We start from the raw sequence: 8,784 nt of genomic DNA, 5'->3' as shown, positions 1-8,784 counted from the left end.
GTGTGTTTTGGGTCATTGTCTTGTTGAAACAACCATTTCAAGGGCATGTCCTCTTCAGCATAGGGCAACATGACCTCTTCAAGTATTTTAACATATGCAAACTGATCCATGATCCCTGGTATGTGATAAATAGGCCCAACACCATAGTAGGAGAAACATGCCCATATCATGATGCTTGCACCTCCATGCTTCACTGTCTTCACTGTGTACTGTGGCTTGAATTCAGAGTTTGGGGGTCGTCTCACAAACTGCCTGTGGCCCTTGGACCCAAAAAGAACAATTTTACTCTCATCAGTCCACAAAATGTTCCTCCATTTCTCTTTAGGCCAGTTGATGTGTTCTTTGGCAAATTGTAACCTCTTCTGCACATGCCTTTTTTTTAACAGAGGGACTTTGCGGGGGATTCTTGAAAATAGATTAGCTTCACACAGACGTCTTCTAACTGTCACAGTACTTACAGGTAACTCCAGACTGTCTTTGATCATCCTGGAGGTGATCATTGGCTGAGCCTTTGCCATTCTGGTTATTCTTCTATCCATTTTGATGGTTGTCTTCCGTTTTCTTCCACGTCTCTCTGGTTTTGCTCTCCATTTTAAGGCATTGGAGATCATTTTAGCTGAACAGCCTATCATTTTTTGCACCTCTTTATAGGTTTTCCCCTCTCTAATCAACTTTTTAATCAAAGTACGCTGTTCTTCTGACAAAGGCTTGAACGACCCATTTTCCTCAGCTTTCAAATGCATGTTCAACAAGTGTTGGCTTCATCCTTAAATAGGGGCCACCTGATTCACACCTGTTTCTTCACAAAATTGATGACCTCAGTGATTGAATGCCACACTGCTATTTTTTTGAACACACCCCTTTCAACTAATTCAACTAATTGCCCAATTGCACAGCCTTAAGAGCGTGCATATCATGAATGCTGGGTCTCATTTGTTTTCTGACAATCTACTGAACCTACTGGTAACTTGTTTGCCACGTAGCAATAAAAAAAATATACGAAAAACCTTGATTATTCTGGTTAGTCACATTGTACTGCTATTATTTTGAACAATACTGTATAGAGATAGCCTTAATGAAAGCCTAGTCCAGAGAATCCAGAAGCTCAGACTTGACAGATCGTTCACTTATAGACAACTCTGTGAATGTGCTTGAGTAGCCAGCCAGAGCCTGGGATTAATCCCAATCAAACATTTCTGGAGAAACCTGAAAATCTGCATCTGCCCTCATCCAACCTGACAGAGCTTGAGAGGTGAAGAATAACAGATAACTGCCAAATGATGATGAGAAAAGCTTGTTGCATTTAATAAAAAAAGACTTGAGGCTGTAAAAGTGTTCCAGCTAAAAACAAACCACAAAATTTCAATTCCAAAAAAGTTGGGATACTGTACAAATTGTGAATAAAAACAGAATGCAATGATGTGAAGTTTCAAATTTCAATATTTTATTCAGAATACAACATATATGACATATAAAATGTTTAAACTGAGAAAATGTATAATTTTAAGGGGAAAAGATTTTAAATTTCATGGCATCAACACGTCTCAAAAAAGTTGGGACAAGGCCATGTTTACACTGTGTGGCATCCCCTCTTCTTTTTATAACAGTCTGCAAACGTCTGGGGACTGAGGAGACAAGTTGCTCAAGTTTAGGAATAGGAATGTGTCCCATTCTTGTCTAATACAGGCTTCTAGTCTTAGGTCTTCTTTGTCGCATCTTCCTCTTTATGATGCACTAAATGTTTTCTATAGGTGAAAGATCTGGACTGCAAGCTGGTCATTTCAGTACCCGGATCCTTCTTCTACGCAGCCATTATGTTGTAATTGATGCAGTATGTGGTCTGGCATTGTCATGTTGGAAAATGCAAGGTCCTTCCTTAAAGAGACGACGTCTGGATGGGAGCATATGTTGTCCCAACTTTTTTGGAATGTGTAGCTCTCATGAATTCCAAAATGAGCCAATATTTGGCATGACATTTCAAAATGTCTCACTTTCATCATTTGATATGTTATCTATATTCTTAAGTTTGAGATTTGTCAATTATTCCATCCTTTTTTACTACAATTTGTACAGTGTCCCAACTTTTTTGGAATCGGTTTTGTATTTAGTCTATTTATGTTTTTATGTACTTAACTATGTTTTTTTAAAAAAAGATTGATATGGAAAAAAGTAATTTAAAGCAGTTTTACATAAGGCAGGAACATAACGTGGAAACATCAAGGGGGTACATTTTGAATACATTTGCAAGCCACTGTGTGTGTGTGTGTGTGTATATATATATATATATATATATATATATATATATATATATATATATATATATATATACACATACATACACACACACATTTATATATATATATATATATATATATATATATATATATATATATATATATAATACTTATTTTAGGTTGTAACTTTCTAACTTTTTGATTCTGCATCCATAATATTAATAATATAGTATTTTTCACATATAAAGAAATTGTTTTTAAAAAATTATAATCGAATAAAAGCCAACTAGGACATTCAGTAAGTTTGTAAGCACTGGGAAACACGTTTTTTTTTTTCGAATACAGACGAGGCAAGACTAGATTTAGATTCAGCACACAATGAATATAGCGCTTAGTTTAGATCAAGGGTTGAGTTTGTGGATCGTGTTTAGGGAAGCTGAACTAATTCACTCGGACTGTACGTCACTCACAGTAATCACCTTCATACAGGCTACTAATGCACACTTCAGAATATCTGACAGCTGCTTTCGATTATATCTGCAAGGTATGTGAAATTAAATGTTGACAGATTTATCTAATAATGTATATGATTTGACTATTAAACAGAGACCGTACACTATTAAACACAAAGGCTGTGAGCTGTGTGATCAGGCGGTCTCCGCGCCTTCAAAATAAAAGTCCCGCTATTACGAGGACAAAAAAGATCGCGATTTCTACTATTCGCTTGAAAAGTAGATTGTGGACGTCTTCAAGATCGTTCATGATATAAAATCGCCAGATCGCCCACCCCGATACATAACTGGCTCAGTGGATGTGGTTAGCTATGCATTTAGCCAGCTTGTGTAGAGACTCTTGAGCTAGCAAAAGTCTGCTAACGTGAGCTAGCTTGTAACAACATTCATCCAAATATCAAGTCAGATAATTGTATTTCTTTAGAACTGTTTACTGTGTTACTCTGGTGTTAGTGCTGGCAGACGCACTATATATTTATATTCAACCACTGGCAAGATAGTGAGGTATTTCGATTTCCTAACTGATTTTTTATTAGGTGAAATGTTGATGTCACTTCCGGTGTGTGTAAACGTTTAGCGCAGTACCTCACACGTCCCATAGTTGGCGTATCAGTGAGTGAGCAAAAATGTGATACACACTTACACAGATGATTTCAAAAAATTGTGACAATTTTGGCCTACAGAGATTTTTGCTCCAGCTATATATTTGAGGCTGTAGAACACTGTAGTATGCTCAGAAAAATGAGGACATTGATTTTCGTCCTGACATCTACCCATGTCCTGACTTTGTTGGTGTGTATTCATAATTTTGTCCTGATATGTCACAAATGTAAACGCACACACACACACACATCTATCTATCTATCTATCTATCTATCTATCTATCTATCTATCTATCTATCTATCTATCTATCTATCTATCTATCTATCTATCTATCTATCTATCTATCTTTCTAATCTGTCTGTCTGTCTGTCATCTCTACAACATTAATTTACTTGGGCATGCCAAAGTAGGGCTGCAGTGGGCCAATACTTACATTTGACAGGATAAAAGTGAGAATGTGTTGAATGTAAATCAAACAGTCATGAGGTAAGTTGATCAATGCCTTTCCAGTCATGTGATCTCCAATAGGCTTAAAGCTGTCTGCTGGTGAAACATTAACCTCCTCGTCATAAAACAATGAGCCATGCTTCATTCCTAAACACTAGGATACGGAGACGATACTGGAGATCATGTAACGGGCTTAAGAGCATTTTGGTCACACTTTGCTTGACTTTGAAATGTGCTTTCTGTACGCTTTTGATTTGAGAGTCTTAATCTTAAATTTTAATTTATATATACTGATCAGATAGCATAGAATGTTTTGTATGTTTCTAGGAAATGCAATGTAATTAGATATACCTGACCTTTGAATACATATGTTGGTCTCTTGGGAAATTTGAGACATTGTTGAGATTTCTTCTAGACTTTAGGAGAAACACACGAGAGTAGGATTATTTTCTCAGAGGAATCATCTGAGGAGCAGGAGCAAACTTAAGCAAGTCTCAGTTTTGTCTCCCTTAAATCTCATTCTATCTAGAAGGAACATGTGAGGTATTCAAGAGGTCTCACTCATGATTTTTACAGTATGGATCATCATTTATTTAGTAATAAATGTAATTGGGATTGATTAAGAAATGCTTGTTTAATAAATATTGTGTTATATTGAATGCTGAGGCCCACATGCTAAAATTAGTCATGTTTATTTTCCCAAAGGACAACTCTGAGCTTCAAGCTTCCGCTCTACCACTGTATGATTTGTGTGATGATACCAGCCATCCTCGTACTGGCAACACATGTTCAGGTCAACAAGAAAGAGAGCACACAAGTCAAATCTACACAAGAACACTTAGAGGATGCTTTTGAAGAGCAGGTACATTTGGATGATTCTGTCAAAACATAACGTTTAAGTAACCAAAGATTGTTTTTGCCGCTTGTCTTTGAGAATCAACAATTTACTCGTCCCTACATGTCTGGTAAAGTAGATCTACCACATTCCTTAAAGGGGTTTTACAAAACACAAAGAGATCCAGTGCAAAAATCGTATCAACAATGACTGATGCAATCAATCAAATTTAACTAGGTTAGAGTTGTAGTTTTAGTTCATATGTTGAAAGCACTATCATTAAGACACTGCCATGTGTGGACCTTTTAAATGATGTCTGTTGGTAAAATAGTCATTTAGATCTGATCTTCTTTCAAGGGCTACTACTTGCAACGCCTGTTCCTTCAGTATGGAGACAATGGGACTTTGACCTATGAGGGTCTGCAGAAGCTGCTTGGCAGTTTAGGTCTCGGGGAGGTCGGTGTCCTGGAGATCCGACTTGGTGGAGTGAAGCATTCTTCTCAACCCCAAACCCATTCCCACTCACACGAAGACCATCATCATCCTCAAAGGACCACAAACTAACCTCCACTCAAAGAAAGGTAAGATGGCTAACGCGTTGTTGTAATCTTCCCTACACTTTCATTCTACAATCGTATTTACACTGACTGTAGTTTGTGTCTATGAAGTTAAATTTTTAATATGTAACCTTTTATCTCCACAAAACCAGAGAGGAATTTCACTCTATTTGATGATCTGGTTATTGTTTGCGGAGGACTAAGCATTCAAATATTCAGTCCTAGACCTCAAATTGAATCAGTGATGAGTGGATCTCCTGCAGAATGGGGTCACTCGGACAATTTTCCAAACCCTGGTCTAAGACACAAACTAGAAGAAAATGTGTCTCCGCTGCCAGACCATCCGACAGAGAAACACCTTCATGGGAATGTGAGTATTTACTCCTAAACTTCCTGTAAGAGTGTTACGAATGGACAAAGTCTACCACTGAATTCTCTTCACTATCACATGTTGATATCTTTGGACAGTAGAATTCAATCTGTTGTCCTTACCTGTTCTGTGCGAGGTACACAGACTCATTCTATTTTGACACCACCAGACATCTATTTTGGAGAGAGATAATAATCATATAAGAGGTCTCTGCTGAGAAGACTGGTTTAAGCCGGTTAGTGCTGGTTCAGTGGCGGTCTACCTGCTGAGCCAGAATATGATATGATTCTGTATATCTGCAAAACTCTGGCAAAAAGCCTGCAAAGCTGGTTGACTATCATGAATCTTCTGGTGATGCTGGTTGATCAGATCTTGCTGGTTAAACTACTGAGGAAGCCTCTCTGGACTAACTGTTTTGCCTGTGTATTACCGTATTTCCGGACTATAAGTCACACTTTTTTCATAGTTTGGCTAGTCCTGCGACTTATAGTCAGGTGCGACTTATTTATCAAAATTAATTTGACATGAACCGAGAGAAATGAACCAAGAGAAAATATTACCGTCTACAGCCGCCAGAGGGCGCTCTATACTGTTCAGTTCTCCTATAGTCTACACTGAGCAGCATAGAGCGCCTTCTCGCGGCTGTAGACGGTAATGTTTTCTCTTGGTTCTAAATAAATGCGACTTATAGTCCAGTGCGACTTATATATGTTTTTTTCCTCGTCATGCCGTATTTTTGGACTGATGCGACTTATACTCAGGTGCGACTTATAGTCTGAAAAATACGGTATATTTGAAAAATTTTAATAAGGAAATAAACAGTCCATTACAATGCCCAAAACCATCGGCCAATAGTGACATTACCATTGCAACGGTACAGAAATATTACCACTTAAAGTCCTCTGAGGTAATTTTCACTAAAACTGATAACTGATACACACCGTAGAAAACAAGAGAAAGTGAGTCTGCAGTGTGATAAGGGAGACATTGAAGTAGTGCAAGCTTTGAATGACCAATCATAATGGAGTATTTCAGAGCCCTCACATTTCTAACTCCCTTACTGCAGTGTCTAAATGTTACCCAGCTTCTGTGGAACTTCGGCCTGGGTCAAGCGTCCCACATCACTCCTGCCCATTTCACCTTCCTGTGCCCTGCCCTCCTGTTCCAGATTGACAGTGGAGTATGTCTGCGACACACAGAGGTACAGTTGCAGGGAAGCAAAACCAATGAGAGTTTCCTGAGAGGTGTGTGTGTAAAGTGTGATATCAGAATCAATTATGTTTTCACGATAGTGCAGGTTAACATAGTCATTGTGTCTAAGCACTAGGATGGGCCTCCTTGGCGCTCTTTGTTATCAGTTTGCCGTCCCTGTTTGCCCTGGGACTGGCACCCCTACTTCAACCTTGCATCCTTTAAATATTCCTGTGCCCGATGGCTGGCATGGCAGTGGGCACGTTATGTGGAGATGCCCTCTTGCACCTCCTGCCCCATGTAAGTAATACAAAATACATAAATAAGCACAATTTCAAGAAAGTATTATTCTGTAATACCGGTAAGTGCTATAGATGAAATATTGTTTGTGATTTCAGGCCATCTTCAGTCAACATAATTTAAAGAGAAGGAAACATGATGCAATCTGGAAGGGAGCTGGATACACTGAAGGGTTTGTTTATTTTCAGACATGAGAGAGCAAATCAAAAAGAAAATCATTAATGATTGTGGAACGTATCAATTAATTTGAACTCTGTCATAGGTACCTCAACAGCCAATCAGAATGAGAGTGCAGGGCATGGCCATTCTCATGGGCAGCCTGGACCAGGGAAGATGGACATCAGAATCAGAATCAGAAGCATGGCATGGATGGTGGTCATGGGAGATGGGATACATAACCTTACAGACGGACTAGCCATTGGTACATAAAAGTTATAACTGATTAAAATTTCATTTAGAAACAAAAGCATTTATTTTTTATTCTGATAATAAATTAACTTGAACATTTTCTTGTTCTCTAGGTGTTGCATTTTCTCAGAGTCTGGCAGGTGGACTCAGCACAACCATTGCTGTTTTCTGTCATGAGCTTCCTCATGAGTTAGGTGTGTTTGAGTCATTTCTATTATGTATGTTCATTATGAAAGATCAATATTGCACATATATATATATTTATTTCTTCGCTTGTGTCTGCAGGTGATTTGGCGGTGCCGTTAGCTGCAGGCTGGCCTGTACGCAGACTGGCTGTGTTTAACGTCATCTCAGCTCTGCTGGGCTTTGTTGGCGTTTTAACAGGAACTGCACTGGGGAACCAGTGGGCCACAATCTCACCTTGGATTCTCACCATCACCGCTGGGGTCTTCCTTTATGTTGCTCTTGCTGACATGGTAATAATTTTGATTACAGTAATGTTAATCTATGACTTCTTCATTTTTATCTTTAAAAGGTAATATATTCCATAACAGTCATATTGACTAACATGTCTTTATATAAGTTAAAGTTGTGATTCTGTTTCTATAGATGCCTGAAATGCTCCACGGAGATGCTGGATCTCTGGGTCCTCTGAAGCACTTCCTCCTGCAGAGTCTGGGCCTGCTGATAGGGGGCGCAATCATGCTTTGCATTGCCCTCTTTGAGGACCAGATTGCTGTTAGCCTGGGAGAAGTCTAAGGAAATAAATACTATCCAAATGAGATCCTCAGGATGTCACACTAGAATTTCCATGCAAGCAGCAGTATTATGGACATATCTCATCCCATAATGAACTATTGTGTGGATATTCTGAAGAAAGTGAACTAAATGGGTTTCCTATAAATAGAGATACAGTGGGATGAACTCCTTTATACACATCCTTGGGCAACTACTTCTCAACCGAAGCTAAATTTCTTAATTTTAAATAGGAGGGGAGGTTGGGTTGGACTTCTTACTGAATGATGACATCTACAGAAAATTCAAGGGCTCAGCTAGAAGAATGGTCTGATGAGAGATTCTGTCCTTTGAGTTGAATGCTGCGTTGCCAGTATGCCTTTTATTATATATGTTTCCGTCTTGCAACTTGCTTTTTTAATGATGTTTTAAACCTGGCTGTTGTTTTTTTGTCAAAAAACAAAAAAAAAAAGCACAATGTTTTCTTGTGTTTCTAGCACAAATGTGTTCAAGAATTTATAGCCACTGTAAAGTTATGGCTGTTGGTTGTAATGTTATATTAGTTAATTGTATTATAAAAAAAAATAAAAA

The 8,784-nt window shown here is 38.3% G+C and overlaps 1 pseudogene; it reads left to right on the top strand.

Annotated features, from left to right (window-relative positions):
• The first annotated feature begins 3,911 nt into the window (after nt 1-3,911).
• Nucleotides 3,912-8,737, top strand: LOC127945154 (zinc transporter ZIP5-like; annotated as a pseudogene).
• Nucleotides 8,738-8,784: the final 47 nt, after the last annotated feature.

This window comes from Carassius gibelio, chromosome A23, assembly GCF_023724105.1.
Source record: "Carassius gibelio isolate Cgi1373 ecotype wild population from Czech Republic chromosome A23, carGib1.2-hapl.c, whole genome shotgun sequence".
Taxonomy (NCBI): domain Eukaryota; kingdom Metazoa; phylum Chordata; class Actinopteri; order Cypriniformes; family Cyprinidae; genus Carassius; species Carassius gibelio.
Note: the sequence above shows the minus strand (reverse complement) of the source record. Positions and strands in the feature narration are given on the sequence as shown.